Source organism: Oenanthe melanoleuca, chromosome 1A (assembly GCF_029582105.1).
Source record: "Oenanthe melanoleuca isolate GR-GAL-2019-014 chromosome 1A, OMel1.0, whole genome shotgun sequence".
NCBI lineage: Eukaryota > Metazoa > Chordata > Aves > Passeriformes > Muscicapidae > Oenanthe > Oenanthe melanoleuca.
Window position 1 is genome coordinate 21,764,019 of NC_079334.1, and position 25,615 is coordinate 21,789,633.

The 25,615-nt window shown below is 50.1% G+C and overlaps 1 protein-coding gene across 1 annotated transcript in view; it reads right to left on the reverse strand.

The window, feature by feature from the left end:
- Window positions 1-25,615, reverse strand: part of ELFN2 (extracellular leucine rich repeat and fibronectin type III domain containing 2) — a 53,210-nt gene that overhangs the window by 18,395 nt on the left and 9,200 nt on the right. The window contains exon 2 of the mRNA XM_056482216.1: window positions 18,405-18,584. The gene's annotated coding sequence lies outside the window, so the exon portion shown is untranslated. The remainder of the gene's footprint in view (window positions 1-18,404; window positions 18,585-25,615) is intronic.

The following is a 25,615-nucleotide window of genomic DNA, read 5'->3' on the forward strand; positions in this document are numbered from 1 at the left end:
TCCCACCCTTCAAAGAGGCCAGAGTTCTTATTTCATAGGTAGAAAGCCCCTGTGCACCAGAAACTTTGTGGTTGGGCTCTGAAATGCAGCTAAGAGTCTAGGGTCCCCCTGGTGTCAGCAAGAGTATCTCCTTTGCTATCAGACCCACATATCAGCTGGGATTCTAAAGGATCAATCCCCCCATTGGTTACTGAGCAAATACTCCTCCCTGCAAATACTCCTCCAGCACATCGTAGTGACAAGTTCTTACCGCCCCCCACACACGCTCCCCAAGCTGATCAACAAAACAAACTCAGACCTTTCTCAACAGTCATATCCCCAGTTGGGAGAGGTGGCCTTCACTGCCAACATCAGAGTGAGCCCTCAGGTCACATAAATTGGCCTGCTGCAGATACCAGCCTCCAGCTGTGTGAACTCCTGAGTCTGCCAGCACAATTCCCACCCCAGAAAGCAAGCTGGAGAGCACAGTTAAGTACAGCCTCTTTCCTTCCCTCTCCTCCAGCCTGCTGGAACCTGAGTACCCTCAGCCTAAACACTGGCCTCTGGAGAAAGGCTCCATGTGCACTGCATCTGAGATATTGGCCCCAGAGACCTACTTTAGGACAAGTGCAAGGAAGGAAATTATTTTTCAACAGCCCCTCATGACCCCAAAGCCTCTCCTGCAGCGCTGGAAGCACAGAATAGCCTTGTAGGAAGCCAAAGTTGCTTGCCATATCATGATCTGTTCTTTTTTATCCCACAGTCCATAACAGGCTGAAGGTAGCATAGGTTCAGGGAAGAATGGCCTGGTAACAGGACAAGGACATGGTTTTCTCAGGCACGGAGACTGAAGTTACTGGAAATCAGACTCCAAATCAGCTTTGGGGGTCCTCCATTGCAACTTCTGCAAAGGAGGGACAAAGTCCATGGCAGAGACAGGCTGAATTTCCTCAGTCTGGCAGAGCCAGAATCCTGTGAAGCAGGATTCCTTTATGAGGACAGCATACTTGGGGTGAGACACCACCAAAGACAAGAGGTGTCACTGAAAGGCTGATGATGCCAGTAACCTGTACTGTGACACTGAGATAAAGAAAGTGTGTGTGGGAGAAACAAAGGCACTAAGGTTGAGTTGGAAAAGATGAGGTGATGGAGATGAGAGGCTCTGCAGGTATGAAAAGCTTCTAGAGAGCATTGTGCAGACAGGAGATGTCCAGCTCAATCCCAACAGGGACAGCCACAGGGAATGTGTGGTGGCTGCTGGTGTGCTGCAGGAATGCTGTGAGTTTGCAGAATGCTGTCCACCCAGGCTGTGCAGGAGAGGTGAGACAGGATACAGATTCACCCCCCTTGACTCCTGGCTGCCTTTTCTCCCATTATTCCTGAGACTCCATCTGGCCTCACTATTTTTACACACATACACATACAAAAAAAAAAAAAAAAATGGGGAAGATAAAATAAACACTTCATTTCTAACCTAATCAGCCCTTCTCTCACTAATTAGCACCCTCTGAGCACATCCACAGGCTGTGAGAGATACTCTGGGGCTGATAATGACCCCCAACCTGCAGTTGCATATGCTGAAGGGTCAGCAGAGCCAAGAGCAAGCCGTGGGGAAGGAGGGAACAGAGCGACCTCTGTCATTGGGTTTTTTTCTCTGAAAAGTGGCATGGTGGAAAGGGGACATCTCTTTTTTTGCAGGGTCCCTTGTGGGTGCATGTGTGTGTTTTTTGGTGAGAGTGAATGTGTGTGTGCACGCATGTGTGTCGAGGAGGGGGAAAGCTGGAGAGCTTTGGAGGGAGGGGACTGGAACAAAATTCTGGCACTGAGCCCAAACCTGAAACACATGCCAATTTATGCCTCTCGCTGGTGGTAATGAAGGGCTCCGTTCAGGACACACGGGACACTAATTAAGGGGCTTCAAAGGCGGCTTTCTGCAGAGTGCTCTCTAAAGGGGGGCTGAGGGGAGGAAGGAGCACAAGAGGGGGGTGTTCTCCACTCAATGGAAGACTTCTGGCTCCTAGTGCTGCTGGGGAAGGCACTTTTTCTTTCTCGCTGTTTCCCATAGCAACTCCTACCCGTGAGAGCTGAGAAGGTGCAAGCATCTGGCAGCTCCGGGCCAGCCCTCAGCAGCCAGCAGGAAAGGCAGGATCCAGTGTGCAAAGGTGGGAAAGCAGCAGGGCAGAGAGGAAGAGAAGAAGGAAAAGGTGGAACTGGGGAGGCAAATCGGTGTGATTACAAAGGTAGCACCTACAGCAAAGGGAGTTGCTGTTATTCCCCAGGGATTTGCAGGGACAAAGCTCTGGGTCACTGCAGATCAAAACTCCATAGCTGAGCCTTGTCAACTTCATCCCATGGGGTTACTTCATGTGAAAGTTTGTGAATAGGACAATGGGCAGGGCTGGGAACGTGTCTCCATAGTGTCAGTCTGGGCACAAGGGCTTAGCTGGGCATCACAAACAAAAACTGCACAGGCACTCAAACATCTCTAGCACATTTCCAGGAGCTTCACAGACCTTGGTCCTACAGCCTCTAAGCATTGCAGATTTGCTCATAGCTGAGTGTTCCCGTGTCAAAGGAAAGGAGCCAGGCCATGGAAGGGGTGATGTGGCTCAGCCATGGTCACCAAAGGTCTCAATTCAACTCTCCTGCTTCCTACCTGATACCTTACCCTCACACCTGTCCTCCCTCCACAGGAGTAAACGTGAAACAGCAGCTCTGGTGAAAAACAGGACTGTGCTGAGATTGATGAAACGGGGACAGAGTGTGGGAGGAAAGAGAAGAATAAATTGGCAGGGAGAGCAACAGAGTGTTAGTGAGAGACACGAAGAAAGAATGAGTGAGAAGGTGGCGAGGAAGGGAAAAGAGAGAATAGAGGGTTATCATGGATTATAGTCACTGGGCCATGCACCACACAGAGAGAGAAAGTGAGGGAAAGAAAAGAGAGGTGATATCAGCACGTGAAAAGGAGAAGTGAGAAGAGGCTCACAAAGAGCAAGAGAAGCAGACGGCTTGAGAGATGAGCAGTGTTTCGCTGATCCTGCTCAACAGCATGTTGCCTGCCATCACTCACCACCCCACAAGCTGCCAGAATGCCCTACAGCTTCCCTTGGTTTCAGACAGAGCTGTCTTCTCTATGCCAGGCAGTCTCAGCACCACGCACAGGTCACCTGGACACAGCTCTTCGGGAGCCAGGACCAGTCCTGCCACGGGGAACCACAAGTACACATTTTTTAACCAAGGTGAAGCAGAAGGCTTCCAGTACTACTCCAATGCTTCTCCACAATTGTTTAGTTGTAACTAAAGTTAGTTTTTCTAACCTTTCTGCCCTCTCCTGTTCACTGTCCTCCTATGCACCAGCCCACATTTAACTGCTTATTCCGGATGACCTGCTCCATGTCTCCCATGCTCAGTGTCACCCAGCCACAAGCACAGCCACCTGCAGCCCAGAGCAGTTCAGCAGGGCTCTGCCTGCCACTGCAGACAGGCAGGGAGGAGGCTCACTCTGGAAGAAGCACCTGGGGTGAAACTGGCTGAGGTGTGACTGAGGCCAGTGGCTGCCCAGAGCAAGGACAGTGCAAGGCAGTTCTTAACAGCTGCTCTTGGGCAACAGTCTTCACATGCATATCCAGAAATTCCTTGTTTTTTCTTACTACTGTCCAATGGTGAATCTTGCTGCTCAGCTGGAGCGGTTTCTGAGAAGAGGTGGTCAGGTTCTAGGCAGGCAGAATCAAAAGGGGGTTGGATGCAGAAACACATTATGGTGCTAGAATCAGCCCTACAGCAGGTCTTGCAAACCCCTGGCTTCAGGAACTGGGGTCTGCTGGGATCTGCAGAGAAAATAGATCTCAAGGAGGTACAAGCACAGCATCAAATGCAGTTGCAAGACACAGCCTTAGAAGGGCTTAGCTCCATCACTCACCCTTGCCTCACCAAGCATAACAACCATGGCACAGGCCTGACAGGTTCAGGGCACTCATGTGCACTGCCTCCACCCATCCCACAGCCCACCAAACCCTTCTATCAACTGCTGAACCTTTTCAAGGCAACCCACAAAAGATCTAAATCAAATGGGAGAACAGAGCTGATCACCAGCTCCTTCTGACCATAGGGGAAAAAACAGCCAAGACATTTAGGTTCACAGAAAGACACCAGCCTTAGTTTCCATGGAGAGTGGAAACAGGAACAGTCTCCAGCTTCCCCCTTCATCTCCCAGTTCTTCCTTCTCCCCCCGCACCTCACCTTTCTGCCCTATGCAATCCAAATGGGACACCAAGCCAAAGACAGATAAACAGGCAACTAGTGAATCACTCTTATTAAGTTTGAAGCTATTATTTAAAAAAAAATAATAAAAACGAAAAACATGAAAAGAGGGAGAGAAAATCAAAGCTGGGATTACAGGCTTAGCAAGCATGAGTGCATATTCAGCCTACACTGTTCTCTTTGTGACTCTGTCACACCGGTAGACTGCTAAGAGAGTTATACCATTACTAACATGACAGCATTGTCCTATACAGCCTGGATTAGAAATCCCAGTGGCTGTGTGGAGGGGAAAAGTCCCTTGGCAGTGGCAGGCACTTGGCCTCATGATGCCTTCCACTCACAGCATGCTGGCCAGGCAGGGAGAAGTATTCAATTATCAGACAGGCTCTGCCTTTTCCTAGGCCAGCTTTCTTTCATTGTCTGACTGCTTTCTCCCTGGCCAGTGATGCCTGAGAAGTCTGTCACGCAAGAGAAACTCAAGATGGTCCAGGCAATTCCTGAATCAGGCAGACTTCTCACAGCTGAACCCCTGCTCCTCCTTAGAAATATACAGTCTTCTGCAAGTATGGATAGGATTAAGTCTTGAAGATGGTGAATATCTCATTCAACAGCATAGGACCTCCAACAACTGCCTGGAAAACTGGATCTCCTTGTTCTCTGCTGGGCAGAAACATTAGTCAGTTATGATTCCTTCACATTTCTCTGGCCTAAAAATCATCCTACTGAGCTGAGACTGACTGCCCTCATTACTTCCACTTCTTAAGCAGGATCACACCAGTTTTTAAACACATCAAAGACATGTATGTTGCTCTAATGCATTTTTCAAACCCTTCCTTTTCCAAGTCATCCCCATATAAACATCACCCAGAGCACCACAGCAATCAGATAATCACCCATAGCCTCATCCACTGTTTGTACCCTTTGTGATGTCCTTGGGGACTGTGTTTCCTCACTGGGACAGTGGTGTTATAGCATGTCTGTGAACTGACACAGATTGACAAGAAAAAAGGCAGCTGGCAACAATAAATGCATCACCCTGGCCAGGATGCAGAAAGAGGAAAGGTCATTGTGTAACGTGGTCTCTCATTGCTCTGGCAGCAGTCAGAATTCCTGCTTATGTGGCCACCAGTGCAGGGGCTGAGCTTTTGTACCACTGAGGGAAGATGAGCTGGATGCAGCATGTATTGGCTGTGTCAGTCCCTGAGTCTTCAGAGAGGGAAAGAGGAGCTGGAGTGAGAAAGGCAGTGAGCTGAGAGGAGGAAAGAATTGGGTATTCAGTGCCTGGAGGGTGAGGGTCAGGACCAAGAGCAGCAGAAGGAGCTGCCTAGGACAGCTGCTCACCCAGATGGTCCCCAGTCTGTAGCCTTCAGATCTTGCCTTAGCTCCAGCCCCGTGGCTGGTGCTTGTGGCCTCATCTCCCCACATCTCCTTCTGCAGCCAGTAAAGCCACTGGTGGGGCAGGCTCTGTACCCTGCAGGAATTGGGGCAGGGACCATTCAGCATTCACAGCACCCCAATACTACTTTCTCTGTCCCAACCCAAAGAGATAAGGGAAAAAAACACAGTTTTTCTTTCCAAAGTTGCCCCGGGGCTAGGATACAATTTTTTTATGGCCCAGTTCTTAGCCTATTTGCATTTTGTATTTTTACTTCAACTGCTGTTTGTTTCCAGGCATTTGGGATGCCTAATGATTTTCAAAGCACTGTTTATTTTAATCCTTCTAATTTATTAATAAATTATTTGCCCTCGAAGTGCTTGGGAAAGAAGGGTAAGGCAGTTATAACCAGTGCTTTGAATAAAGCATCAAACTGTCATATGATCACATCAAAGCAACAGCAAGCAGATCACTTTGTTGGCTATATCATGATACAGCCTCACAGGTCCTCCAGCTTGGTGTCAGGTTTCTTCATACATGTCACCCTGCAACACTACCAGGCTCACCAGCTCTGAGGATGAAGTAAAAAATAGCAATGCCCAGAGGCAGCTCCCTGTGAAAAGTCTGTCCCTTCTCACCCTCTGTTGTGAGAATGTAACATGCCACCATGGTGCAGATAACATAAACCATGCTGACATCCACGTGGATTTGCAGGCAAGGTTGTAATCTTCCCATAAATCACAGGTGCACTCAGCCTCCTACACTCTCTTCAGCCCAGTGTTCTGTGGCAAGGCTACAGTTTCACACACAGGACAGTCCCTGAAAAAACAGTGAGCATAAAACACTGCTAATCATGCAAATGAAGGGCTTGGAATCACTGCTAGTCAGTCCCAACAGGAACATGCCAAGTTTTCTCAACACCAGAAAGCAACTGACAGATCCTGGAAATCCTGAGGACTGCCGTCTAATAACTTTTCCCATCTCCAGGAAAGCTGTGAGTGTGCCCCATCGTGTGTTTATGAGCCTGTCCCCATCTAGGGCCTTAAGACCACATATAGTCTTTTGCAGCTGACAGCTTCATCACACCCTTACTGCTGCAAAGCCCATTTGCTCTCAGTGATCCCACTGAGATAAAGATGCCCTCTTTCTGCCATCTCATGCTGACCTGTCAGCCTTGAACACATTAGTCATGGGCTAGCCTTCGCCAGGGACACAAGACCTGCAGGAAACAGAAGCCTCTCTCTTCTGTAGTGGCTGGGCTTGCTGCAAGTGTGCATCTGGTGCTAAAGGGCTGAGGTGATCCCACAAACAGCTCTCTGAAAGCAGCCTGCAGTTGCTGCTGGTTGTCATGATGAGCTAGTTGTGCTAGATGTCCTCCAGAAGCACCATTCTGCCTGGGAATAGACAATGACTACTGTTTAGAGGGGGTGAACACATCCTGCCTGAACGAGCTGGTGACAGCAGCCAGCACAGCTGTCTGGCATGGGGGGGACACCTGCACCCATGTTCTCTTGGTACTTGTGGATAAATTGACAGAAACAGAGGTGCCTCAAGAAAGGCAATGGTGGGATAGAAGCTCTTTCACACAGGATGCAGGAAGAACAAAAACATTTCTGCAGTGCCAGTTGCACTGGATTCCAGAGTGGATCTCCTTGCTGATATCCACAGGTCCTGTCAGTGCTGAGGCAGCCTGAGCAGAAGTGAGCCCAGCCTGGCTCTGCACCCATCCAAAGGCAGGTGCCTGCATGCCCAGCAGCTCAGATGCAACACATTTGCAGGACACCTGTTATCACCAGGAGTACCAGGGCAGGCACCTTCCTGGGATCAATTGTCACAGCAACAGATTTCTCCCCTCCCCACCACAGATGAGGCCCACAGCTCCAGGGGGCATTCCAGCTCCTGCAGAAACATCACTGCTGACAGCTCACTGCACACTGCCATAGTCCTAGTCACCATATTAAATTTTTTGCTTCTATTCTTTACATAAAACCTCCTTTCTCTCCAAGCTGCATCTCCCATCTGATGAAGGTGAGCCCAGAGCAAAGGGCTGACTACCACAATGCTTGCCCACTCCCCACTTTGAGGGGTGCCAGCCTGCCAACAGAGCATCTCCCCTCCCTTTCTTCCTTCCCTGACTCCCTGCACTCCTACCACCTTTTGCCAGCACAAGAAGAGCCACCTGGGGAGGCATTGAGACTGCTCACCCTCTTCCCTAGCTGTTTCCTCTCTCCCATCTCCTCCCTGCGTGTGGACACCGTGGTGGCACTTACCCACTCACTGGGAGGGGCACCAGAGACATGGTGTCTGCCCTGCCCCTGGTACTCAACATCTGACACCTTGTCTTGAGGGCATATCAACCACTCCAGCAGCCTCTCCCTCTCACCCAGACCCCCAAAGTCAACAGGCAGCGATCCACACTGTGCAGGAAGAAAAGGGGTGGAATGAATCCCAGCACCCTGCTCTGTGTTGTGGATAGATCATTATCTTCACTCTACAAAAAAAGTGTAACTCCTCTTGGCTTGATTGTGGGCACTCAGTTGATAAAGTCAGGTTATTACCTGCATGCCCTGGCAAGGCACAACTCTCCTGTCTGCCCATCTTCCCTGGGGCAGGGAGCTCCCTGCTTTAACAAAGCCCAATCGCCCAGCGAGTTCTCCTGTGTGGCAGAGGAAACAGAGATCTTTAAAACAGGGTTTTAATTGAGTCCTCAGCTTGATGATGTACCACTTAAAAAGAAGGCCAGGGTGGATGAACCCTGCTCTTTGCTCTCAAAAAGATGCACCAACATGTGATAAGGACTTTGGAGAGAAATAACAAGGGGAACAGCATCTCTTGGAACCTTCCCGAGAGGAGCATAACCAGCTCATGTACTTAAGGCTGTAACCTTTCTTATTCTCCCCATAGGTCTCTTGGTGTCTTTTCTTTTGTTGCCTCTCTGATCCCTGAGCAAAGAGCACAGTCTTAGCAACCCAGCCTCTGCAGGGAAGTCCAAGAAAGGCCAAATCCTCCAGGATCTTGCCTTACTTGTCTAAGGACACAGGGAAGGACCATCTGCCTCCAGGATGCTTCCTCCAGCAGTGGCAAACACTGAGGCCTGGGAAAAAGGAGCAGAAGTTGGCCAATATAGAGATGCCTCCCCAGGCCTCCAAAACAAGTTGAAAATGCTGGATTTTGTGAGTTGGCCAAAGTTTACTACAAAATTATTAAAGCTCCCAAAATTATTCCATAAGGATCCTGCCCAGTGTTCACTTTAACTGCGCTTACTGTTACATTTCATAGCTGCACACCAGGTGCATTTCTGCTGGGAAGAAAGGGGGCTGTAAAAGGCCTATCCATGAAGGAGAGACTGCTCTGCACAGAGGGATGTGTCTGTGAGCAGGGAGGAGGGCAGGCATTTCTTCTCCGTGCTCCTCAGGAGTGAGCAGTAAGGAACATGCTGGGAAAGGCCAGCAGCACCTGATTGAGGCATATGGGTCTGTCTAAGAGGTGCCAGCCAAAATGAAGAGACCATTCCTGCGTTAAATCACGTTCAGCGTGTCCATAAAACTGGCAAGTGCAAAGATCCTGCTGTGAATGTTGATGTGTGGCGTGCCCACAGTGGCCCTGGGACGTGTCCCCAGCCCCTGAGCGTGTGAGCCAGCCCCACGGGGTGTGCGTGTGCATTGCCTGCTGCCAGGGCACCTGCCCACTGGGGAACTTTCCATCTCAACCAGCTGACAGCTGCTCTCCTGAGTTTCCTGGACACCAATAATGTTTTCCCTTTTCTAATCTCCCCGATGTAAATCCATTCACAACGAGCGCCTAGAGACTTTTAATTCCATCGGCATTAAACTCACTAAAACCTCTATTACCAAAAGCTTTTAGGATTTTCCCCAGAATCTACAAGTCAGGTTCATAACATGACAGAACTCCACCTCTCTAGGGTGTCTGAGAAATTAATTCGTGCTTTCTAAACGCCAGGATCACTGACCAGACGTTCAAAGTATTCTCCTTGCCATTAGTAAGCTCGAGTTGCTGGTACAACACAGCCCTTGCCAGGGACTGAGCTGTCTCCTGAAACACCTCTAACAGTCTGGGAAGAGCTCCCTCCCTGTACCAGGCAAGAGCAGATCACCTGCCACAGCAAAGCAGCACCAGAGGTTCACAGATGCTTTGTTAAAGGAAGTGGTTCATTTCAGTGCTGCTTTGCTGCATTCATAGAGCAAAGGTCTGGCAAAAACACATCACAACACCAGTGCTCCATGTACCAAAATAAGTGAGAAGATGGTGTGGTCTCACCTCAGTGCTGCACACAGGCAGGCACTGTAAAAGCACAAGGATTATCTAGCTACACCTCTGTAGAGAAGGTGCCGAGACAAATTGAAAGTGTTTGTGGTGGAGGGGTCAGACAGCTGTGAGTCAGTGAGTGAGGTTTCTAAATGCTGTAATACTCCAGCGATGGTGCACTTATCCTTTGGCCCTGGAGGTTCATTGGCTGCTGTAATAGAGCAGAGAGATGCAATCATCTTTTGATCCCAGAGGTCTTTTTAGGTGCTATAATAGAGTAGTGATCATCAAGCCATCTCCAAAGCCTTGGGGTTGCTGGCATGCTGCACGGGTGACGTCAGTGTCTCTCAGCCCCCACAGTCCCCAGCTCCTGGATTCCAAGAGAGGTGTTGAAGATGCTGCTTCCACCCCAGAGGTTTGCAGGGACTGTGGTGATGTCAGCTTTGACACACTGCCAAAGTTCCCTCTGGCCTCACAGGAACTTTTAACCACGTGGAAAGGTGTGATACTGACCCCAGGTCTCTTGGCACTGGGACACAAGCCTGGCTGCTCCCACTCTATCCACATCAGTGTGGTGGGTGCAGCTCCAAGCCACCCACCAAAAAAAATCACAGCTCTAAGAATTCTAGAGAGCTCACAGAGATCCAGCAAAGAGCAGCATGCAAAGATGATCCCCAGTGGTTTTATCTGGGTTAAAAACATTTCCCTGTGTAGCAATCACTCTGCTCACACCTCATGGGCTGTCCAGGAAGGAGACATACTTACAAGGAATCTGGGGTTTGTGTGTAGCACACAAATAACTAGAAATCAAACAGGGTAAATTAGCCAAGATGCTGAAGATTTCAGCATCCTCTATCATGCACTCAGAAAACAAACAAACAAGCAAACAAACAAACAAACAAACAAACAACAAGAACTAGGACCATGCTCCTGGGTAGGGAATGCTGTTGGACAGGAAAGATATGTTTGTACACTCAGGCCCTTACTTCCTCCACACTCTAGGGAGGAAGAAGTAATCAAATAAGGTTTCAGGAATTTCTCTTCTCCCTTCAGCCCTAGCAGATTTTTAATTCTGAGCTCCAGCTTGGCCTGGAAATTGGGAAGTTTGCTTTACCTGTTAGATACCCTGTTATCCTGGCACTGATTCCTGCACCCATAGTTCAGGTGGAAGATGGAAGCATGGGCAATCTTCCAGGAGAACTTTGAAGGTTAGGCTTCTAATCTGAAACAATATCAAAAGTTTAGGTGGGTTTACACCTTTTCTGTGGCAAGACTGGGGTTTGGTTCTCCCCAGAACTGTTCAAACTCAAGAGGATGGAAATTCTCCTTCACACTAGGGACTTCAACAGGATTACTCATGAACAGAATTTCACTGCTCATGTCCCAGCAGGTAAGATGTGCACAAGGGAACAACCATTCCAGGTCAGAGAAACGTCCACACTGGCTCTCAGGAAAAACATGACTGAAATGTGGGGGAGAAAAGGTAGAAAAACATCAAAGCAGACAAATGAGGGACGATGTACTCCTGTCCCAATTTTCTTATTTGCTGCAATGAGTTGCAGGCTAATATAGGCTCTGAAGACTGAACCTGCAGGTTCAGGCTCCACAACTGGGCTCATGCTTAGTTAAAGCTCATTGGGGCACTCTTGTTCTCCACAAAACACTCAAGTCCACTATGAAACTTTCTAAATTCTTGGACCTGACAAATTCTCATGTCTTAGACCTCCACAGTTCAACCCTGCATGCCTGAATCCCATACATTTTAATTTCACTGTGCATTTCTTCACTCCTAGATGATCAGGAAAGGAAGGACAGATATCCTCACAGTCTCATAATTTAATTTCCTACCACCATACACTCACAGTCTGCTGTCTGACACCAACAACCCCTGTCTCCTCCATATCTTCACTTGGGGGTGCCCACGGGCTTTCTGTCTCACCTCAGAGGCCCTTCAGTTCTCCAGCATCCCTTCAGAAACAGGCTGACCCGGGTTTGGCTTGCAATTCCAAATGAAGCAGCACTGCAGGTGTACAAGAGCTCTTCCAGAGCCCTCTCTCCCCACTGCCTTTGCATCCAAACAGCTGATTTGCCTGCTCAAGGGCATCACAGCATGGGGCAGAGCTCTGCAAAGACATTCACCCTCACTTTCATTTGGCTGATATTTTTGATTCAGGACCTTTTGGGTATCTAAAGAGTTTTGAGTCTGCTCTGCAACACAAATTGCTTTGAACATACCAACATTCAGTTTCATTCAGCAGATCACAGTGCATTCATTTCACTTAGTTCTCTTTCCTAGGCATTTCCCACAGCCCTTTCTGTCCACAGCCAACATAATAATTTTGTCTCATCTGCTGATTTCCATACGGTATATCTCTCCTCCCACCGTTCCAATTCATTAAACAATAAGGTAAATCACAAGGGATTTAGAAGAGAACCTGGAGGCCACATTAACCTTTTGCCATGGTGAAACTTGACTGTTTAATCCCCTCATTCTTTCAGTCTCCTACTCAGTTTTTGATCTATGTCAATATTTTGTCTCTCACTGACTGCTTAGCTTCTTTAGCAGCTCAAGTGCAGGATCTTTCAAAAGCCTTTTGGAAGTCTAAATACATTATATCACTTGCTTCTCCTTTATCCACTGCATTATTGACACATTCAAAAAGTTGTAGGAGATTAGCATGATGCAGTTTTCCCCTGCTGAACCCACACTGGATAGGCCCTATCAGACCACAATCTTCCAGATGTCTTCAAGCACTGCTTTTTAATTATCATTCCCACCAGTTTACCAGATACAGATGCAAAGCCTACTGATCTTTAATTCCCCGGATCATCACTGAAGCCTTTTTTTAAATATAGGTACAACATTTGGTCTTCTCCAATTCCCCGAATCAGTAGCTTTTTTTTTGGTTTTTTTTTTTTTTTTTTTTTTTCACAAGAGATTGCATATTTTTGTTAGCAGCTCAATCACTTAAGCTCCTTCCAAACTCTCGGATTTAACCATCTGGACTTGATAACTTATTGTTCAGGGAAAGGGGGGCGGAGGTTTCGTAGTTGCTGGAGGTTTTTTTCACTGTGTTTGTGGGTTTTTTATGAGTTGCTTTGTCCCAGCACCCATTATTCTACCAGCATATTTTCCAACAGATCCTCATCTAAGCAGATATAGGAAGAGAATCTCACAAATACTGTTGGTAGGGACAGCTGATACAAGAGAAATAATAAGAGAATTCAGCTCCCCAGCAACATCCTAAAAATGGAGATACTGAGTCACTTTAAGCACAGGAGGTGACTGGAATTGATCAATGTGAGTTTTCTTGGATAACATCCACCCTGTTCTGACCAACCAGGCTACTTTTGCTCATTTGTTTGGGTCTCTTGCTGAATAGTGATTTCCATCTTGACCCCAGAAGATTCAGGGCAGGAACAGTGCTAGCTTGATTATATACAGCCTAAGGTGTGATGAAAAGAAAGTGACCTCAGTGCTGGGGGATGCATGAACCTGGGAGGAGATGAAACCCAGCGAGGATGAAAGGAAGTAAATCAGAAGGTGAGCAGAACATTGCTGGGCTGTTAGCTCCAGTGATTGCCTTTCAACTGCATCAGCCACAAGGCATGAAATGTAATGGGCAATGCTGGAGAACTCAAATAAGTAGCCCCATTATATGAGTGTTTCTCCCTTTGTGCCAGACTGGTTCTTGATAGATTTCACCATGCTGGCAGTTAGGATTGGGGCCTGATGTGCCACTCACTTTAAGCCATACCTTCCACTGGTCCTACAACAGGGAGTCAGGGAGGAAGCTTGAGATGGAATAGAAGCACCCACAGGTTTATGTCACAGTGAGCACACGACCAGCTGTGGATACATGTTCACCTGTCAACCTGCCTGCAAGCCAACACTGGCATTCCAGCTTCTGGAAACCATCACACTCTCCTCAAAAGTGACACTGAGAAGATCTGTCTGAAATCTACCCTGTGACAGACCTGGCATACCTACTTTGCCTGATGGACTTGTACTCAAGTATTTATTTAGTAAAAGAGGAAGAGAAATTTCCACAAATCTCTCTTACTGCATTGCTGCTGTTCAGTTCTTGTGGGACATGTTGATGGCACAATTATAGAAAAAAATTTAGAAAGAAATTGTGCAGCTTGTTGAATTAATTCCCTGCAGACACTGCCTATGTGGGGTACTGTGGCCATAAGTTTTTCTGGGGAGCCTCCTAAAGGCAAGTCTGTGCCTCCCTCTAAGACCTCACCAACATCCCTCCAGTACAGAGCAAGCAATTCTCAGCAGTGCTGGGCAGCACATTCACTTCCTCTGGCTCCGTGGGGTAAGGGCCAGGAGAACAGAGGACACGAGTAGTGGTTTCTCAGCCATATTCTCTCCTCCATATTGGGAGCAGATAAACATGCACAAGGAGAAGGCATCTCAAAGCAGGGCAATCACAGGCTGGCTATTCCCTTAATTAAGGAGGTGGATAGAAGATGAGCAGTTTACTGTGCAGAGCTGGTCCTCCTGCCACAGAGCTTTTGAGACCACATCCCTGCCCAGTACAAATGTGGTCAGGTCAAACTCTAGTCTGCAATATCAATATAAGATACTTCCATACCACATTGTCACTGCAGGGACAAGCTGCTCTCTTTCTGCCTCCCTCTCCACCTCTTTTTTTCCTTTACTGCTTCTGTCCTTTTTCTCAGGTCCTCCCTCTTTCTCATTGTAGTGCATCCTCTCCATCCTCCATGTGTCTTGGATTCCCCTTTTCCTCTGCAACACTTCCCTCCACTGCCTGCAGCCCTCCACCTCCACAAAGCAAGAGAGGGCTCACATTGGGACAAAACAGAGAAGGAACCTGGGGGACAAAAAGGTCTTCTTGATGCCCTGGCTTAGCCCAACAAGACTCCCCACATACCAGGCACAGCCCTGCTGCAGGTGCCTGTTTGGGCTGGAATGAAGCAACATGGACACTCAAACAGATGCTGTTCTACTGCATAGGGCATAAACCAGGCAGGGAGGTAGCACAAATCCCATCCAGCTGCTCTTCCAGCAAGGCTTTAGCTCGCCTCCCTCTCCTCACATGCACTGGTCTGTCATGTGTGTGTGTCTCAGGGCTGGCAGTGGCTGTGCAGAGGGTGCAAGGGGGAGGTGAAATGACAGGGCTGGGGGTGGCCAGCTGCCAGTCATGGCCTGTACCAGGGTCCCCTCGGTCCCCTGACACACACAGACACGTGGCACGGCTACTCGGGGAGGCCCAGCCAAGAAGCCTGTCCTTCTCCACTGAATCTCTACTCTGTTTCCTAAGTGACAAGCCACAAACTCCCTTTCTCTTCCCAAACAAACAGAGGCTTGAGAGAATCGCTGCCTCGGCCCTGGCAAGCAGCGCCCTGGTCATTACGGATTCTCCTCCAGCATCCAGCCCCCTGCGAGTGACAGCGCTCAGCCATGGCAGCAGAGCCCAGGCTGAACCTCCCTGTCCCCACTGCATCTCTCTGTGCAGCCTGAAGCCTTGCTCCTTCACATCCCTACTCCCCAAACCCTCCTCTCCCACTGTGTTTGTGGCTACTGCCAGTTCCACGTAAAGGTAGGGGAAACTGTGGCACAGAATGGTGACAGAATGAGAGTTTGCTAGGACTAGGACCCTTAGCAACAAGGTTTGGTAGACAGTGTCACCTTTTGCCTTTAACCTCCAAAGGCTCATTTTGCTGGGATTTATAGTAAAACTGACTTCAGACTGCTAAACCTGGTCAACAAATTCTCCTCCTAATCACGAGAGACTTGCACACATCCATACAAAAGCATGAGGCAAATCATCCCTACCACCTTCCTGCCCTTTGGCCCTTCAGCACAAACAAAATTACCTCCCTCAGCAAGACAAGCACCCGAGTGACAGATCTGGAAAAAGTCCCTGCAGCATAACAGTGAGGGTTTGCACTCATACTCTGCCCCAAACAAGCACCTGCCTCCAGTGGGGCTGGCTCAGCCTCCATCTGTGGTGCAACCCCATTTTCTGCCAGCAGGATCCTATGAGGAGTGATAATGCCTCTCCTGGGCACTGACCTGTAGAGTGGTCAGGGCTGGAGAGCAACATCTTCCTGCTGAGACAATGCTTCCCTCCCCTTCCCCTTCCTCTTCAGCACGATGCCTGCCCTCCTCTCAGCCAATGCCATCCTCTCCAGCATCTGCCTGGAGTGGGACATGGCTTGCTCCCAGACTGTAATTTAACCCTCTTTCAGACTGGCTTGCCTGACAGGAGGGACTGAACCAGGCTGGCTGCAGCATGCAATTACATCTGTCAGATTCGCCGTAGCACGCACGATCCGGAGCACGTGCCAGATGTGGCACACAAACAACGCTCGGGCCAGCACCAAGGCAGGGTTGTGCAGACAGATAATACCCAACACTACATAAATTTTGCCAGTACAGAGTTAAGCCAACATTGTTTTCTAAACAAATCTCAAACAGCAGAGTGAAGTCATACTGGATCAGCATTTTCTACCGTGTAGCTGCAGCAGTTTTGACCCAGCACCAAGCTCCCTAGAGCTGGATTTATTGTCTTGTCCACCCCGAGTCACTGCCAAAGCCATGTCCTGAAAGGACAGAGGAATTTAACAAATGCCAAATGACTTTGGAGGCTCCATATGGGAAGAGCTTGCTTTCTGCAAACTCTCCAACAGTGACACCGAGTGTGACTGCATGGGCACGCTCCCTGCCAGGCTCCAGCCAAGAGGAGGAGTGACACATCAACAGCACCACGGTCACTTGTCACCCGCGACACACGCACGCGTGCACCAGAGGGTGTGAACCACAGGGGAAAAGATCACAGTATCATCAGCTGGCACCAGCATCCAGAAACAACCCCACTGGGCAGCATCAGCCCTTCCCAAGGCTGACCAAAGCTGCTCCTGCCCGGCATGGTGGTCAGAAAGGAGGAGAAGTGAGGAACAGGTGCTGAAAGAGGGAAAAGCAAGGCTCAGGGCACCCCAGAGAAGGAAGAAAAACAGCAAGAGGCACCAAAGAGAAGCTGAAGGCAGTAGTTTGTGTAGAAGGGTAGGTATTGGAGTAGTGGGTCAGGGGGCATTGAGGAACTGCAAATGCAGAAAACTGATGGCAGGGTTGTGCAGTGGGAGCAGAGAGATGCACTGGAAGATGCAGTGGAAGATGTGCCCTCCTTGTCAGCATCACCAGGTGGGACCTGGGCAGGAGGGGAGCACCCCATCACCTCCTTCAGGGGACACACACCAGCACCACTGCTGGGGCTGCACAGTAGCACAGACCCTGCTGGTCCCTTCCCCTCAAAGAAACACAACAGCCCCCAAAATCTGACTCAGAAAAACCTCTGGTCTCTGCTAGAGTCTGTGCAGATCCTGAAACCACAACCTGGCAGGTTGCAAACTCCCAGACCTCCCCTCTAAAATCCACTCCTCTGAGGTTACCCGCTTTGCCAGCAGCTCATTGCTTCAGGGTCTATTTTGGGGAGAGGCATCTCCAGGCACGTCCGTGCTCCTTGAGGACTGGCAGCGTGTCTGGGCCTGCCCAGGCACTGGGAGAAACAGCTGCTCCCACTCCCCTCCCATCCCCACAGCAGCTCCAGCAGCACAGAGACACGGCATGGAAATAGTGCTGCTGATCTTCCAGCTCTCCCTGCGGAGGAGCTGAGGAAAGGGGCACCGAGGGCAGCCCCAGGCAGCAGGAGGCCTTTCAGGTGCTCCCAAGAGCTTTGCGCCCCAAAATGGGTCAGGCTCGGCACAGGGCCCCTTCACTGCCTGTGAGGGCACACGGCGCTCCCAGCTTATGAAACACGCTGTCTCCAGCAGGAAAACATCCCTTCCAGTTGAGAAGGAGCACCAGGGGACAGCAGATAATCAGTGACAAAGAGCATGCACATCACCCCAAAAGCTGTGGCAGGCTGGGCTGGGTATTCACAGGAGACACCTGACTAGGAAATGGAGGCCAGCATCTTCTGTGGGGAATTAGAATCCCCAAAATATCTGTGAGATGAGGAGGGAGGGGGAATCCTCCCCTCCATGCCCCACTCCCGGCAGCAGGATGCCCACTCCTGCTGTGCTGCAGGCTGCATCCCTGAGCTGACCCAGGCCAGGGCTGCGGAGCCCAGCTTTGCTGCTGGCCAGGCTGCAGCAGAGGCAGCTCCCGAGAAGCAGGGGAGGTGGAGGAAGATGACGAACGGAGAAGAGCAGACAGGTGTGTGCCGTGCCCGGGGAGGGATGGGAAAGGGGCGGAATGCGCTCGGGACTGCGTGCGGGGGACCCGCAGCGCTTCCCCCGGCTGCTCTGCGAACAGCCCCTCCCTGCACACGCACGGAGAGCGGCGGGGAGGGGGCTCAGGGGGCAGCGAGCAGCTCTCCATCGCGGGGAGAGAGCCGGGGAAACCCGGGTTGTGTCACAGCGCAGCAGAAACCCCTGCCCTTCTCCTCCCTCGCACCTCTGGGGAACGAGAGGGAGGGCGGGATGGATGGATGAATGGATAGATGGATGGATGGAGAGAGGCACGGACGAGGTGCTGGGGTTGGCTTACCTCACAGTGCCTGCGCTGGGGGGGCCCGGGGCGCGGGAGGTAAATCCAGGGCTCTGCTCTCCTTGGCGAGTGCTGGGAAAGGTCTCTGCTCAGTCACATGAAGGAGTGGCCTGTGAGTAGGTGCTCCAGCTCACCGCTCGATCGAAGCTGCCATGGATTCATTGCGAACGACTTCGCCTTCTGTGAGGAGAGGAGGAGAGGGGAGGGAAAAAAAAAAAAAAAAGGAAAAAAACCACCAGCTTAAGACTTGGAGGGTAGATTCACTTCTTTCTTAGGTTTCCAATGGCAACTGAATATGCCACATATGAAGATCCAGGGTGTGTGTGTGTGTGTGAATATGTGTGTGTGTGGGAGGGACAGAGAGATGCACAGCTGCTGAGTCCACAGGCAGTGTAGGGTGTGAGCTAGTCAAGGCAGACCGGTGATTATGGGAACAGACAACTGGACACGGGCAGCAGAGTAGACAGACAGCCAGATGGGAAGAGACTGAGAGGATGGAGAGAGGCTGGCCTGTGTGCTAAAAGCCTGGCTGTCCCACTGCACACAGAAGGAGAGCACCTGACCCAGCACAGGGCAAGGTGCTGACGGAGCTGCACGGGGAGAAGGTGAAGTGTGTCTGCACACACACACACACACACACAGCCCCTCCCAGCCCACACGCCCCTGCAAGGACACTCTGCACACTCAGGACACACACACAGACATTTACTCACACCACCTTACATACAACTCCTAAAAACTCAGAGCTCCTCTAAAGGATGAGGTGCTTCTCTCCTCCACATACACCCTGCACCTAACCTGCAAGGTTGCACATCTGTATTAAGGTGCACACGTGATAACTCAGAGAACCAGCACACAACAGCACATCAGCTCCACCCAGCCTATTCCACTGCTCCTATGAGTACACAGCAAAAACATTCTTACACAGCACAGCAAATTGTGGTCCTTGCACAAATGCACGTGGAATACCCAAACATGTCTACCACACACCAGCTCCTGACCCCTTATACAAAACTCACTGCACAAACACACAGCATTTAATGAGCCCACTCCCACAGCAGACCAGGAAAAGTGCCATTTACACACACACTCATCCATATCAGTGCAAACACCACACTAGCAAATGACATATCTGTAAGGAAATGAGGGCACACAAAAAATTTTCATGCATTCCAGAACATAAATAATCACCAGTGGCTGTATATCACACACAGGTATACTCTGCTTATGAATTGCCTGCAGCATACAAACTGATTGTATCAGATACTGTTACCTACCTAAACTCAGCCCACACAGTGGCATAGCATCCTTCTGGATCCTATACGATAGCCCCAGCAACCACCAGACATATTCTGTCACATGGGAAACACAAATACTCATCAACATCCAACACAGTCAGACAAACACAAACTAGACATGAAACACAGACAGCCAGCACCACTCACAAAAAAAAAAAAAAAAATTCTTGAAAGTTATGAAACTGGAAGTCACTTTGGAGACAGCTGTATTATTCTGTGCAAGTTATAGGTGCATATATACACATACACACTCCACTGTCACACCAAATCTGCTTTAACTGCCTCCACCTCTAAGTAAGATACTGAAATTTTCTCCTTTTTTTTTTTTTTTTTTTTTTTGCACTTTCTCTAATTCTGCCCATTCTACAATCTCCCATGTGTCTGTCGACGGACTGGAGCTGCTGCTCCAGGGAGCAAAGTCTCTGGAGCAGAAATCTTGCAAAAGCATCCAAGCTCATCTCTTCTCTTTCCCTCCGTTCTGGTGTTAGATGTGCATAATTTGCATTCAGAGAAGAGTGCACAGCCCCACCAGCCCCGAGTGCTCTGAAATTGGCTGATAGTGGCAGCAGGGGATGTGACTGCAAACCTAAGCATGGTGGAGAAGTACAAAAACCCTCATGGGAGGCAGAGATTTGGCCAGGAAGGCGCTGGCTTCCCCCAGGGGGGCAGAGCAGCTGGGTGTGGGTGCAGCTGTGGGTTATATGGCACAGGGGTCCATGGCTGCACGGGGGTCATTGGAGCAGTGGTGGCACAGACAGAAAAAGGGAGAGCTTGCAGGCAGAAAAAAGGCTGGCATAGGCGTGGCTTAGACACAGGCAATGCAGGGGTTGCAGTCGGGTCTTGCCCCAGCCACAGGGAGGAAGTGTGAAAGGAGTCCCAAAAGCTCTTGTCCTGTGCTGTTGGGCAGCATAGGCTTCCTGCACATATAGATACAGCTCGGTGTAAGTCAGTGGAGTGACTTGCAGTGGCCTCTTTCAGGAGCTCCCTGCCCTCACACACATTACCAGCAGCCTCAGCCCTTTCCCAGTGCAGGTACACTTTCCACAGCATTACTCTGGCATGCCAACTCTCCACTCCTCAAAGCCACCCACTTCAGCACACTCCCAGCTCCCCATGCTGGCACCACATCCATGTCCATGTGGCAGCATAAGAGGAGCCAGAAGAAACACGTGGGGCATCCCTCACTGCCACCTCAGCCCCAAACAGCCCCTCATCCCCTCTGCCTTCACTGGTGCCACCCCATTCACTTTTCTGAAGTGCTCTGAAGGAGCAGAAATTCCCTATCTCTCTCAGCTAAGCTTGGCCCGTGCATCCAGGCAATTTCAGCTTGCTGGTAATGTCAGTGCCTCAGCACTGTGCTCAATTGTACCTGCATGCCTCTTCCCACAAACATCCATTGTGCATTACAGCAGATGAATAATTTAGGCTGAAAGGGGACAAGTGAGAGAGTCTTTTGGGTCTCAGCAAGGCACATGTACAAAGCAGAGTGGAGATGGAGCTGCCTCGTTTGGTCAAAGCTAGCAGATGCTGCCAAACCTAGAAAAGCCACTGTGGCCTGAAGTGCTACTTGGGTTAAAGCACGGTCATGAGGGCAATTTAAAGAGGCATTTGGACTCAGGATTTCTAATAGGTGCTGAGAGTGACACAGAGGTGTTGTGTGTGGATAGGCAAGGAGGATCTTCGTCTCTGAGACACTTAGCACTGACCTAAGCAGCTGAAGAGAACCACTAGCAGAAAAGGGAACCATCATCCTAAACTGACCTGCAAACCATCTGCTCCTGTGCTTCAGAGGCATGGAAGAAGTATTGTGACTGGCTAAACAAAGGAAAAGGGATTGAGAAAGCACAGCAAGCCGGAGCTGAGTGGGATGCAGATACGTGTTTGCATGTGCGCACTGGTGCTCCTCTCAAACAGATGCCACATCACAGTTTTCTGGTGGCATGCAGGGGGACCTGGAAGACACAAACCTGTGTTTGTCAGTGCTGCCCTGATGAGCCCACCCCATGGGATAATGCTGGAAGGGGGCAATATGGACAATGTGGCACCACGTGTGCAGGTGGGTGTGCAGGAATGCATGGCCTCTGGTGGGCACCTGCTGTTGGTGCTGTGCATGTGCCAGGTAGGGATGTCTGGGATGTGCATGTGTGCATCAAGTGCTGCAGTGCAGGGTGAGCAGTGCCTGTGTGTGGGTCTGTGCCTTGCTGAAAACACATTTGTGAGGTGTCACAGGGAGCGGTGGGCCCCCTGTGGGCTGCCTTGTATGCGTGTGGCACATTCACCTCAGTGAGACACTGGTGTGTTACTGCACACCTGCAGAGCCTTGGGAAAGCAGTGCAGTGCAGCAGCACCAAACTGTGGGAGTGTGCATGTGCTGGAGAGCATCCCTGGGAGCATCCAGGTTCGCAGGGATGGGATTCCCTCTCTGGGTGGAACAGTCCGTCTGGCTCCTGCACTGCCTCTCCTCCTGGACTCTGCTTTTCCTTTCTCGCCTTCCCTCAGCTCCCCTTGCTCACTGGCAGCAGCATGCTCTGCCCTGGGAACCGACTCCCACTCACCACACTGGGAGGGAACTCCTTTCTTAGCAGTTCCCTGGTATTTTCCCATATTGAGAGCCAGAAAGTGAAGAAAAAACTCACTGGGCAACCTGAAGTAGACCTATTCCCTTTCCATGTTTTTATTCCTCTTTTCAACCCACAGGAACTGCATTACAAACTCACAGATTTTCGCCCAAACACACAAACTTCCACCCCCAAGCCTCGCATCCAAGCCATGGGCCATCTCAGGCTGACACAGCTCAGGTAGGGCAACTCAAGGTAACAGAGTTAGGAGAGAGGGGTCTCTGTAGTTGGGAATATGGGGAGGTTCCTCCAGCTGCAGCCACACCTGTCTGACTTTCAGCTCTCCAGCCAGAATCACCCGTAGCTGGGGTTGGAGTAAGAAATTTTATGCAGGAATTGCAGTCAGCTCAGCTCAGCTCAAACTCACACTTCTGGAGCCAAAACAACATGTCTTAGCTGCTCTGTTATTGCTCCTATCAGAAGGCTAAACCATCAGCCAGATCCCACTTCCAGGGGAACTTCCAGGCTGGGATCCAAAGCACAGAGCCTGTCCACTTGGAGCATGTCCTGGGGCAGTGGGACTTGAGTAAGAAGAAAACCCCAAAGACATTTCTTTATTTCTTTAGCCAATTCTGCAGATCATTGCCTCCCTTCCAAACACCCTACCCAGAGCTCTGCTTGTTTGTTCTGAGGCTGATCTAAATTACTCAACTCCCCAAACTGAAATGCAAGCAACTGGCCTCCATTTCAGGCTTTGCTTTTGCCCTATATCCCACTTCGCACCTATTCCCTCTGGAGGACAAAACTAGCACACAGGAGCCACTTGTAAAAATATGCACACCTTCCCTGGAAGGCTTCATGGGCTTCCAGTAAGACCCAGTTTCACCCAGGACCAGAAACATATAATTTTGCCATAAAATGAAGCCTTAACACTTAAGTACCATCTGTTTTTTTTCCTCAACTGCAGTCCTGCATCTGGGATATCCCCAAACTTTACTCAACCCTATGCACTGAAAGCCTCACCTCTAAGCTCCATTTTGAACCCTTTGTCTCCAGTTTTCTTCTGAACTCAGCCTTTCACTTTGCACATGAGTGTTCCATGCCAGATCCCTTCTCTGATGTTTTCTCCACACCATACAAGATGACAGACTGGGAAAGTCTGGCTCTCTGATCCACTGCGTAAGCAGCAGGCATGACCCACAGTGGACAGGATTTGCCAGATATTTTTTCCTCCCTACAGAGGAGCCCTGCTCATGGCTTAGACAGTTTGGGTGACCTTTTCACTGCTGGCAATCACAACAAGGAAAATAGCCCTCTGTGTTAATATGTAAATGTCCACCATGAAAAGCATGGAAAAGTCTCAGCACCTGCTTCAGGCTCTCCCTGTGCAGCACCACAGCATTGCTACTCCAGTTCTTCCCTCACACTGAGCTCTTTCCCTCCAGCCCTGCATCCTTCTCTTCCCTGCTCAGCTTCATGAGCAGTTCCTGCCGATGTCTTTCCCACATCCTGCCCTGCAGCCCTGCCAGCTTTCCATGCCCCACCAGGAATATGGAGAGTGAGCCCCTGATTACCATTCAAGCTGGATTCTCATTAGGCTGAAATGCCCCTCCAGGAGATCCATTAACAGTCCATAAGGTTAACTTAATCCAGCCAGTCTTGTGAGGTCTCTGCCCAAATTCCCTATTACATTAACAATCTTGAGCCTTAATTAGCATGTGAGGCAGAGGTGGCATTATTAATGGAGATAATATGGAGCATTAAGAATAAACAGGCCAAGGCTGTCTCTCCCCCACCATGCATGCAAATCCTCTTCTGTGCAGAAACAGCGTGAGCTTCCCCCATGAGCAGCACACATGAGGGGCTGGGGGGCCCAGACCAAAGACAAACCCTGGAGCATACAGCCAGGCTGCTGCAGGAGGAAATGAGATCCCAGAATGACCCTTCATCTGCCTGGGATGGGCTGAAAATGGGAAGACCACAGTGTGGCAAGTCCTGTGAAGTAAATCCTTGCAGCAGGCAGAAGCAGCCATGTCCTTGGCTAATCAACACATCCCATCTTTCCAGGAGGCTGGGCAAAGCAAGGCCAAGGTTATGTGACCCTCTGTTCCCTTGCACGTTCAATTCACGCTGCCATGTGCATCACACAGGATAACACGATGGGTGCATGGGTTGAACACCATGTGTAAGGAGGGGGTGTCTGTCCACGGGGGAACAGGCTGGAGGAACCAGCTGCAGCTGTGCAAAATGCTCCTCCTGAGTCTCCTTTCTGACCACTGAGCCCCACTGCACTGAGAAGGCAGCACAGGACAGAGGGGCTGCTGCTGAAGGAGAGAAGCATTCATTTGGGGGAACCAGAGAATAAATGATGGTGCAGATTGACCATGTGGTGGGGAAGAGACAGGTCCCTTTTCAGACAGGCTGGTGACTGGGCACATAGGTGGCTGCTAAAAACAGCTTGGTCATTACCAAGGTAGTCTGGGGCAGACCCTCTTCCAGGCCAGGCAGAGCCAGCATGGGTTACAGGAGGGGAGGACTGGTGCAGCAAGGGGCTGGGGCAGCAAAGGGTCAGGGATGCACTGAGTATCAGCCAGGAGAAACTGCAAGCCTGACACTTTCTTCTAATACAAGCACTTGCAAAATCATAAGGCAAATCAGGGGAGGAGAGAAGCAGAAGCTGCTAAGCCAAGGAAGCAGAGCCTAATGACAGGACCTATGGATTGCTAATTCACTTCCAGCAGCACCCAGCAGGATGGGGGCAATGAGAGAAGCATGTCTCAGGGACCCACAACTGCAGGGAATGTCTTCCTGGCTTGTTCCTGAGGCCTGACCCATGCTGTTCCAGCATGGCTCCGTTGAGCTCAGTGTGTCCCTCCAGGCTTTGCAGAAGGGTTTGCACTGAGAGCAATGATCCCTGAAGCACAGAGTGATATCCCTGTGCCTCGGCCCTGGAGCACTCGGCCAGTGCTAAGTAGCCTTGCTTAGCAAGGAGCAGTGCCTCAGGCTGGGCTGCTCTCTCCCAGGGCTGCACTCAGCATCAGCCCAGCTGCCTTCACATGCCCAGAGGTGCAGCAGACAGCAGCAGAGGCCCTGGGCAGAGCCAGGCTCTTCCACTTCCCAGCACAGCAAGTTCCCACTCCCCCAGGCCCACCAGCCAGCCCCTGCCAAATCCATTTGTCCAATCTTGCGCTTTCCACTAATCCTGTTGAGCCATCCTTTAAGTTGCTCTGAGGCAGAGATAGAAAAATACAAAGATGCCTTAAGAAGCTTCCCCTGACCTTGCTCAATTCAAGATAAAGGGCTTTGATTTAAAAAATTACAGTGGGGGTCTGTCACTGATCCATTGCGTGGGTTA